The sequence below is a fragment of the Cibotium barometz genome, chromosome 63 (genome assembly GCF_041138505.1).
Source record: "Cibotium barometz isolate CiBa-2024 chromosome 63, ASM4113850v1, whole genome shotgun sequence".
NCBI classification, from domain to species: Eukaryota; Viridiplantae; Streptophyta; class Polypodiopsida; order Cyatheales; family Cibotiaceae; genus Cibotium; species Cibotium barometz.
Genome location: NC_141108.1, coordinates 11,487,229 through 11,497,823, shown reverse-complemented (window position 1 = coordinate 11,497,823; position 10,595 = coordinate 11,487,229). Strand labels below are relative to the sequence as shown.

The following is a 10,595-nucleotide window of genomic DNA, read 5'->3' as shown; positions in this document are numbered from 1 at the left end:
CTACAGTATGTTATTTCCTACTAGTAGTTCTATGCAATTGTTCCTTATGAAGGCTAAGGTTATCCATGACTAGTTTTACTGGCAATGGGTGTTGCCTTGTCCTTTGCTCAATTGGCTGCACTTATCCTCACCAAGCTTCCCCCAGAGTATGATGTGATTTCTTGGGCTTTGAGGTGTCTGGTCACAACCACTCAATTGGATTTTGATGACCTCAGCTCCCTTCTCTTAGAACAAGAGTCTGATCACGTTTCTCAGGGTAAGATCAAGGTATCTCTTAATAGTTCAGATCAGGCACTTGCTTCATAAGAAAGGTCAGAGTCATTGCTTCTCGTGTGAGAAGAGAGAACATTTGTCTAAGGACTGCTTGTCCAAGAAGAAGGACAAGACCAAGGGCAAGTCTTCATCTTAGAAGAAGGGCAAAGACACAACACAAGATAGTGATACAGATACTTCTACTGACTCATCTAGGGCTCCCAAGGCACTTTCGGCTTGGGAGGGCAAAGATGGTGTTCTTCTCTAGTATACATGTAGTTTCTCCCATGTGCTTCCAGCCCGAGGAGGCTTGTGGGTAGGAGAGGGAGCATGGGAACTATGATTCAGAGTTCCAGGGATTAAAAATCTGGCAAGACAATTTTTGGTGCATGGGAACTGACTCTGAGTTCCAGATATTAAAAATCTGGCAAGACAAGGTCAGCTCTTGGTGTGGCAGAGACTATGGACAGGATCTGTTCCAAGTTCATTGTTTGAGGTTTTGGGACATGATGTGTTCATAGTCCACTGTTGGGGGATAATGGGCGCGGTGTGGCCGACAGCTCATCATTCTATTCTTGGAGTTCACTCTTGGAGTTCACTGCACACTGGTGTGGGAATTCGGAGTCACGTAAATTTCTTTGCTGTTCGTGTTGGCATTGTGTTTCGAGGAAACAAGTTGGCGGGTGCTCTCTCCAAGGTGATTGTAGTATCTGCAGTAGTGGAGGGTCCATGGTTGCATCTTCATTAGCTTGCCTTCTTTAGACTCTTACACACTATGAGCTGTAGAGGGGGTGTTAGAATATTGTGCATCTCAGTGTGTGGGGACCATGCCTATTATTAGGATTTATCCACTTTTTTTTTTGAAAGTCATGGAGCAATCGGCTAGCTCCTTGCTTCCCTATATAAAGGGCCTCCTCATAATCACTTGCATCATCCAATCCTAGCACATTGTTACTCTCTGCTGGCTATTGCCATTGTAAAATCCTTATGCTATAATAAAGGTGATCTTGTGAACAAGTGCTCTCTCTCCTTTACTTCTACTCTCTCCTTTGTTTTGCTTCCGCATTGTGCAACTTTATTAGAAAGTGGCCGTTAGTCTTTGGTGTCACCCGTGGACATGTTAGAGGTAGAATATGGTATAACCATTGTCCTTCAGGATCTTTATTGATGGAATTTCTTGGACCTTTGGTTCACCCCAATTTGTTAGGGTGAAAGTGGCCCCATTAAGCTGCTGTATAATATCTTTAGGCTATTCGAGGACATGTGACGTACGTATAAATTGATGCGGAGTTTCATGCTTGCCCCAAAAGTAGATATGAGTATCCACAAGCTGTGAAAACACAATCTCGTTTAGTCTTGGATGAGGATTGAAGAGGGGAGATCTTCTCATTAGAATATTGTACTGCGGAAGTACATGGCACTAGGGATTTTTTGTGCATCAAGTGGACTAGTGTTTGCCGGTAACTAATGCAGGATGCCATTTGGTATGATAGTGATCATAGATTGAGAGAGGAAGTGTCTTGAAATAGTGGGAAACCATTCAATGGACAACATAAATAATATGCATGCTATGCTAACATCGTTTTTGCTACATCCAACAACAATGATGAGCGATGTCTGGCCAATTGAATGGTGTGTCGATTAGTGGATGGTAGTATATGTAGTGATTGTCAAGTGTGAAGATGAATCTATGGTTGGATGAATGTGTGAAGAAACGATGATGTTGAGATGAGTGTATGTTGTGGTGAGTGCTTGTATGTAGTTATAAAAGATTATGCACGTGTAAAGTTGGGTGTGGCACATGCAGCTTGTAATTGGGAGAATTGCGTGTGAGCGTGTGTGAGAGAGAGAGAGAGGGGGGGGAGACAAATTTTGTGTGTGTGTGTGTGAGAGAGAGAGAGAGAGGAATTTCGAATATTTTTTAACGTATTGGGAACAAAATCAAGCGTCGGACAAGGAACACGTGTATCCGAGCACGACGCCAAAAAATAATAATTGCCATTCATATACTTTTTGAAAATTTGCATAATTTGTGAGGATGGAAATTCCCCCGTGGCTTTAGTCAAATATGGACTCATTACACACATTAATGCGGCTCGTTGGATCCCTCATCAACAAAAGGGTTGATGATCCATTTGTCGTATCTCATTTCTCGGTTTTGGATACCTAAGATTCGGGACACAGTAAAATTAACACGAATCAACAGCTAAATCCAGGCCAAATGTGCAACCAGCTGGTTTGCCCGAGTGGTTAAGGGGGGCGACTTAAGATCGCCTGCACTCAAGTGCGCGTGGGTTCGAACCCCACAGCCAGCAGCATGAAATTCCCAACGTTATTTCCCTTTTGGTTTGGTTCATTAACAGCTTTAATATTTTTGAAATTAAATTTTGCTTAAGGGCTTTAATGCCTTTTCAAAATAAATATTGCTTATTTTTGTAGCCAGGTGCCATGGGCTGGCATGGTCTCCATATAATCTAGGCTTAAGCTTCCGCCTAGGATGCTAAAGTAGTTATGCTTAAGCTTGCGCCTAGGGTGCTAAAGTAGTTATTAAACCTTTTGCATGATTCCTTGTTTTACTATCCATACAATCTTGCCTTAAGCTACCCTAGCTTGAGCAAGCTTCTACAATGGGGGCTCATTGCTTCCTCCCCACATGAGCTCTTTGGTTTTTCTATGGTGATAATCTGGTTGGTTGCCAACTTTGGAGGAGGAGGCATGAGATGGGCCCATGGCTTCCCTATGGTTCAGGCATAGTATTGTGTCATATGGATGGGCTCTTTGGGGTGCGATCATGAGGAAGGCATGGGCTTTATCCCTTTTCTCAAAAGATGAGGCAGGGCAAAGGATGTGTTAAAAGATTAATGATGTGAATGGCCCCATGAGCAAGGAGTGTTAAAAGTCATTGCCCATCCCTTCTTACAACCAATCTCGAGTGTCCTTCTCCAAGGGATTGTAGCATTGATATTTGGAGTGAAAAAGCTTGAGAAACTAAGAGGCATAAGTGAGAAGATTATTAATTATTTCCGTCATACATAAAGATTATGGTGTGAATATATTTTTGTGATTCTTTTTATAATCCCAAGGTTAAAAAAGCCCAAGGGCAATCTGTTAAGAACATTATGGAGGTGCATTGGCTGACCAATTTAGATTACACAATTGTCCAATAGTCTAAGAGAGGTGGTCATGGTGCACTTTGAACAATCCAAGATAGATGGCTTCAAGGAGGAGGGTATGCCCTTCCCACAAGGACTTTGCTTGCATAAGAAGCCCATGTACAAGGAATAAACATGTTGCTCAATCTAATATCGCTTGAGACTCAAGGTCATGACATGTCTTCACATGTCTTATCATGAGTTCCATCTTTTTGACGTGAATATTATTGATTAGCACCTTATCATAAATTCATATAGCAATTAGCCATTTAGCTTCCTTTTTTCTTTCTAGGGAGATGGTATCAACTAGGGTAGACCTATTCCTATAACTATTGCCTCATCAAAATAAGAATTTGCTTTACCACTTAGACAAAAGATGAAGGTACAACACCAAAGGGCTATGAAGTATATAAGGATTATAACTAAGAAAAGAGAGATCAAGTAAGCATGAACTATTGTAGTTGGGGTCTTTAAAAATGATGGGAAAACTTCTTATCAAATGGAAGGGTTGGTCATATGAAGAAAAACAAACCGCATGCATCTTGCTTAGTTAACCTTGGGCTTGGCTTGACAGTTCTCATTGCTAGGACAAACCTTGTCATCCAATATTCTGGTGTCTCAATCGCCAACCTTGGATTTCTTAGATTTGGGATGCTTACACCTACACCTATAACTTTAGGGGGAACACATTACTTTTTAAGAGTAAAAATTTCCCAATATTAAGGTACCTCTCACTGTGTGATGTCACATTGTTGAATGATGGGTGCCAAGCATTACTTTATTCTCAGTGATATATGTGTCTAGATTAACCTTAGGTTAAGTTTCTTTGTAACTATGACAAAGTTACAATTAATTTAGGTGAAATCTATGTGGAATATTAGAATATGCTCTAGGTGGAACAATCATTGATGTGAAGAGATGGAGATATTTCTTTAGGGATCTTTTCTATTAATTTGATAGAACAAAGCTTAGTGTAAGCTTTGTAGAAATACTTGTTTATTTGAGTCATTCTCATGACTCTCAAGATCAAATTATGGTGTTTGTTGTGAATTCAATGAGTACTTTGAGTAAGATAAATTCTTCATTAGCACACTTGCTTATTAACATGATTAATTTGTGATTAGAGATTATCTCATTGAGTTAATCTTTTTAAGACTTTTTTCCATGTTATCAAAGCGTAGATTTTAGGTCCATTTCCATGTTATCTAAGCATAGGTTCTAGGTCCATTTCATACATGAGTGGATGTGTGGGTTGAGTGGTTTTATACTTTCTTTGTGAGTTTTTCATCTTGTTTTCATTATTTATGGAGTTTAGCTTCTTTCATCTCCTTCATTGAGTGGCAATTTGATGAGAGAGAGAGAGAGAGAGAGAGAGAGAGAGAGAGAGAGAGAGAGAGAGAGAGAGAGAGAGAGAGAGAGAGAGAGAGCATTCTTTATGGGGTGTTTACCTTATCTTCTTTGTGAGATTAGAGATAACACTGTGAGCAAGAGGGATCCATTGTGGTAAATCTTCTTTGTGTGTCAAAGAGATAAATCTATGATGTAACTTTGTGAAACAAAGAGAGAGAATCCATGTGGTCTTCTTCTTCTCAATGTGAGGGACACTTCTATAATTTTCAACCAGTTGTTGTTGGCATGAGCATGATGGAAAACATGTAAGAAAAACGTTGTAATTTAACGTTGAAAATCTTTGTGGGAGACTATTTGTTGAAAGGTCCTTAGTAAAAAGAAGATCACATTGAAAATCAAGAAATAAAACCAATATGGACTTCCACAATCTCCATAGGCAAGAACCCATAATTTTTCTACAATTTTCCAGAATTTCCCTTAACTACAATCATGGGTATAAGGATTGTAGGGGCTACATCCTTAGCTTATTCATCAACGGAAGGATATTCTTGACCTTGATATTGTGGCCATTAGGTGCTTCCTCAATATCATCATCATTATCATGGGTATAAGGAGTTCAAGGGCTACATCCTCAACGTACTCATTCATCAGTGATGGAAGGATATTCTTGACCACCATGATATTGTTTCCTCAATCTCATCATCATTATCATGGATATAATTAAGATCCCTCTCATCAGTGGTCAAATGGACACTTTATCTTTGATCTCAACAAAGGATCGAATTTGGTGCATATGGCCTTCTACTTCTACCATTTAGAGGGAGCTCACAATCATTACTTGTAAGATGGTTCGGACCAGGTTCTGGACTAAACGCTCTCCCTGCGGAATAGGACTAGGTCTTACCTATGAATCGTATCCTTGAATCTCTACATGGTCAAGGTGTCGATGAATAGGAAATTTTCTCCAAGTTAAGACTTAGTGGACTATCTTAAGTGTTTTCCCTATTTTAGAAGGGGGGAACCTTACAAATGATTCCCAAGTTACATTTGGATTATATGTGGAAATAGCCCCTCCCTTGAGAATTGACATAAAATTGAATTCTTTAAGGTATTGTTCTTCTATCAACACTTTCATGTCTTCTCATACGTCAAAGTTGCTATGGGAGCTCAAAAAGGCCTTCATATGAAGTCCACTTGTAGCCCTCACCGGGTCAAGGTATAATCAATTGTCCATTACTTTGAGCTAAAAATGTGGTTGAGAGCCTTGAGGGTTTAGGTATTTTTTTAGTTCTATACATTCTACATATGCTTCCAATTTTCTTGAGCCTACTCCAATCTATGTGGCACACGCTTCCAATTTGCTTAAGTCTACTCAAGTCTATGTGGCACACGCTTCCAATTCGCTTAAGTCTACTCAAGTCTGTGTGGCACACACTGTGGATGAGGTGCACATAAGAGTCCAAGTCATGTCTCCTATGTTGGAGAGGCAAGCATAAGAGTTGAAAATCAATAGAAAAAGGAGTATTTTCACTCACACTATGCACAGTTAGATTAGTGCCTTAACATTGAATGCCATGTACCTACTTTTAATTTTTGCTAGCATATGTTCTAAACTAGGGAAGCATGTAAACAGGTAGGTGCTTGCACTTTTCAAGCACATGCATTTGGCATGCTTCTATTGTTTATACCAGGCACATGCATTGGCACAACATTTATACCCTTGCCAATGATTATAGCCATATGACCATCAATAAATTTCTTATAAATATTTGCAACTAATCGTAATAATTTTGACTTTTTGCACTTACATTCATGCATGATTAGTGCTCATGCAATAGTGCACCTGTAGTTAGAGCCACTACGTTGGAAGCCATCCCTTGGGTGGTCAAATGTTTTGCTTGCATAACATGTTTGTTACTTTTTCAAATGCATATAAGCAAGTAGGTGCTTGCACTTTTCAAGCACATGCATTAGATACATTTTTTCAATTTCTTACCGAACCTATTTTGACATCGACACTCAATCTTAAAATGATAACCTATTTTGACATCGACACTCAATCTTATCCTAGTTGTAGCTCGTAACATGCCCTCGGACCATATTACTATGCTAGGTCCGAGGATGGAGCTAGAATCGTGAGGGGGGAACTAGGGACTTTCTTAACTAGTTTACATATTCCTCGTTCATCATGGTCATCACATTGATATACATTGGAGATAGCCAATAAAGAATACTACAAATAGATATCTAGCTTATGAGAGCTAGAAGGGAGCCCTAATGGTCTTAAGGACACGGTCACATAACCAAAGGAACATGGTATGGCTATATACATGGCCATAAGTGTTCACACTCACTTAAACTATGGCTGGCTAGGCACTTTAGGCTCATAAGAGGCCTAATGCTATTACAATGCCCACTCTCATAATATATCTATGAAGTACATTACTTGGGACTTCATCCTACATGCTACTACATGCTACCACATGCTCTTGAAGAGGTAATTGCCATAAATACTCTGTCGTCACACCATTATTGGTGCCCATCCAAACTGTAGATTTGGAAACCATTGCTTCATATCTTGAATGTATGACCCTTTGGTGTATCTACCTTGACTCCTTGATGTAAGATAATAGTGGTAGTTCTTGTTAACCCTAGGAATGAGTTAACATTACCCCCTTCCTGATGTCGATCGCCTCCTCGTGATCGCATTGAAAACCTTTGTGTGGGAAGAATGGATAAGCTTTGTCAATGGCTTTAATGTTGAGTGACGTTCAATGGTCTTTGTTCCTCCGGAAGGAATAAGAAAAGCTAGTTAGTGAATGAAAAGGTTCCTAATGGAGTGGGGGGTGGGGTTTGTTGTGAATGATTGCGGTTTTGTATTTGTGTGAGCATGTTTTATTTGGGTGTTTTTTGCTCACTTTGTTTTTGGCAATCATAAGCAAGGTTACATGTGATTTGTGTTAGCGGGGACCTTGAAGAAATTGGCCTTCGATGAAGTCCCTTTGTATGGCATGATTCTTGTCAAATGTTGTTGAGTAGTAGGACCTGTTCTTGCATGCTTTTTCTCATGTGCTTTTTATGCTTTTATGTATATTTAAGTGCTCTTATGAAGTAGATATACATGAAGTAAAAGAAGTGGGTCATATAGACTCTTATTTAACTGCTCTATGTTGAAGCAGCCACTTGTTGGCAAGGATTGAAAGAATTACGTCAACTTGCCAGGCTAATATAGATATCTTCACTAAGGATTGAAGTCATTGATTTGTGAAGATGGTAGCATTGTTTGGAGAGGTTTTTTATTTGAAGAAAAATTCTAGGCGATGGGTTGAACCATTGACCAGGCTTTCATCCACCATGTCCCCCCCCATCCAAAGATGTACCTAGAAGTTGTCGATGGTAAGGCTTTGGTGCAAATGTCCTCCAATGCATGAGTATGGATATGTACCAGAAGTTGTCGATGGTGAGGCTTTGGTGCATATGTACTCATGGAGAGCAGCTGCTACATTAACATAGCCAAAAGAATAGTAAGCTATAAGCTTAACCAAATATAACGGCTATTGAAGATCCTTGGGAGTTGCTTGGTGATATTCTACCACTTTTAGGTAGGCCATATGTGTGACTCCCTTGTGTGTGTGTGTGTGTGTGTGTGTGTGTGTGTTTTAACTACCACCTTAGGAGCAACAGTTTCTTGTGGCTATTCTGCTTTTTGAGAGAATAGGTTCTTAGGTCTGTCGCGTAGCTTCTGTACTTACGCTTCACATCCAAAGGGGTGAAAGAGAATTGTGAGTTTGTCTTTGATACGCTCATAAGTCTCTTTTTGTAGACGTGGGAATTGATTCTTGAATTTTTAGCTCAAATGTTGTCGATGGTAGGTAAGACTACTAGTTGGTTACCATTGGGGTTGCTTGAACACACAAACTCTTATGTAGGTGCTGAATGCACGAGAGTGGTTGAGTGACTTGCTTGGTGTTGCTTGGGTTTCCATTCTTGTCGAACTTTAGGTGAAGCTGTTGGGGTTGAAGTTAGTGGTGAGGCTTTCTTCACGTTGTTTGATTTTGTCAATCATATAATGGTATTACCTTCATAATATCCTTGTTGTTGAAGCACGTGCACAGGCACCCATCTTTGATGAACATTATAAATTGGTGGCTGATGCTTTTGGTACTACTGAGGCTTCCTTCTTTGTGCAAGCTTAGGGGACTTTGTGATACGCTTGGAAATCCAAGCATTGATATTTCCTTGATAGTAACCTTGTGCTTGCAGTAATCTTTTGGGTACCCACACTTTTTGAGATGTTAGAGTTCGTTGAGGAACTCGCATAGGCTTTTGTGGATGGTGTTGTGGAGTACTTTTGTTTTTCCTTAGCCTTTGAGTGTTGCATTGAGAAAGAGGTTTTGACTATTGAGGCACCCAAATTTGATTGGCACCTTCGTAGTAGCCTTGAGCAACAAGGAGTTGCTTCTCCACCCACATTTTGATACCATTAAGATACCTTGATTTTTGTTGTCTTGGTGGGTTTTTCTTTTTGGTTGAAGTGGAATGTTGTGAGTCCTCCTTCACATTAGTTGGCACTAAGGCTACAGGTTTGGGACTCATGTACATTGTTGACGATGATGAGACTAGAGTCTGTTGTGGAGTGGCTATCACGATGATGAGGCTTTCGCATGTGGTTGTCTCCTTTGGTGAGGTTTGTCGGTGAAGAGGCATAGGCTCCGGGGCTTTTCCTTTGAGTTTCTCGTTAGATATAAATGGTTGCGCATGGGAAACTTCTTCAGGAATGGTTATTGATTGTGAGGTTTTGGCATCAAACTTTGTTGGTGAGAATGGGGTTGAAGGAGTAGATGCTTTATCGGAGTTGGCCGCTGACGCTGATGGTAGGTCATTGTGTAGAGGGGCTTTCGTGGAAGAGGCTTGTAACTTTTTGTATTCAGCATCATAGAAATCCATTAAGGTTGGATCCTCTTCCTTGTAGTATGGTGTTGTCAACTTTGTGCCATTGACCATCATGATGATGACTCTATCGTTGGCAAAGCACAGTGGTGCTTGCGTAGTAGCAATAGTCCATTTATGTCCCAAGATCAAATCTGCTTCCAACACATACTCAACCACAAAAAACTTGCAAGTAAGGGGGTTAGTTTCAATATACTTTTTATGTTCAAAGTACCCCAAACATGGCATGTTCAAGTCTTGTGTAAAGGAAATTCTTTCAAGAGATGAGCCTTGAGTTGGTTGACCTAACAAATCCCATAACTCGAGGGTCATGAGATTGTATTCTCGTGTTGGATAAAGGTGTGCTTGAGCTGTGGTGATTTTATTAGAAAGTTCCAATCCAACCAGAATCCTAGGGATATTTTCAGTAAGATAAGTTGGAAGTTTCGGCTTCTCCAAGGTCTCTTCCTCTTGTAAGAGCAATTGCACAATGCGTCATTAGGAAAAATCCGAACTCATTTTGGGGCCTTTTAGGGTTTAAGAAAAATAGCCCTCGACCAATCAATGGAGGGCCAACGTAACATTGGAGGAAATAATAAATAGGAGGAAAAAAGAATAAAAGTCATATTCCGATAGAGAATGGCGAGTTTGCATTGAATGAAGATATCTTTTTTATTTATTATAATTGATACTGTCATCTTTGATGCAAAATTCACAATGCAAAATTTGGTGATTCGGACATCGTCGGCGCGTCCGGAGCGGTCCAAACCCCTAAAACGACACTGAAAACGCTGAAAACGGGCATCCGGAGGCCTGAAAAAGGTCAAAAAGGGCCAGCCAGGAAGATTCGCCGAGAAAAGCGATTTGGCTGCCAGACTGACACCAAATCGCTTTTCCCGACGAATCTTCCTG

The 10,595-nt window shown here is 40.2% G+C and overlaps 1 non-coding gene across 1 annotated transcript; it reads left to right on the top strand.

Moving 5' to 3' along the window:
- The first annotated feature begins 2,484 nt into the window (after positions 1 to 2,484).
- Positions 2,485 to 2,567, top strand: TRNAL-UAA (transfer RNA leucine (anticodon UAA)). Its single transcript has one exon. It is a non-coding gene; the product is annotated as a tRNA-Leu (tRNA).
- Positions 2,568 to 10,595: the final 8,028 nt, after the last annotated feature.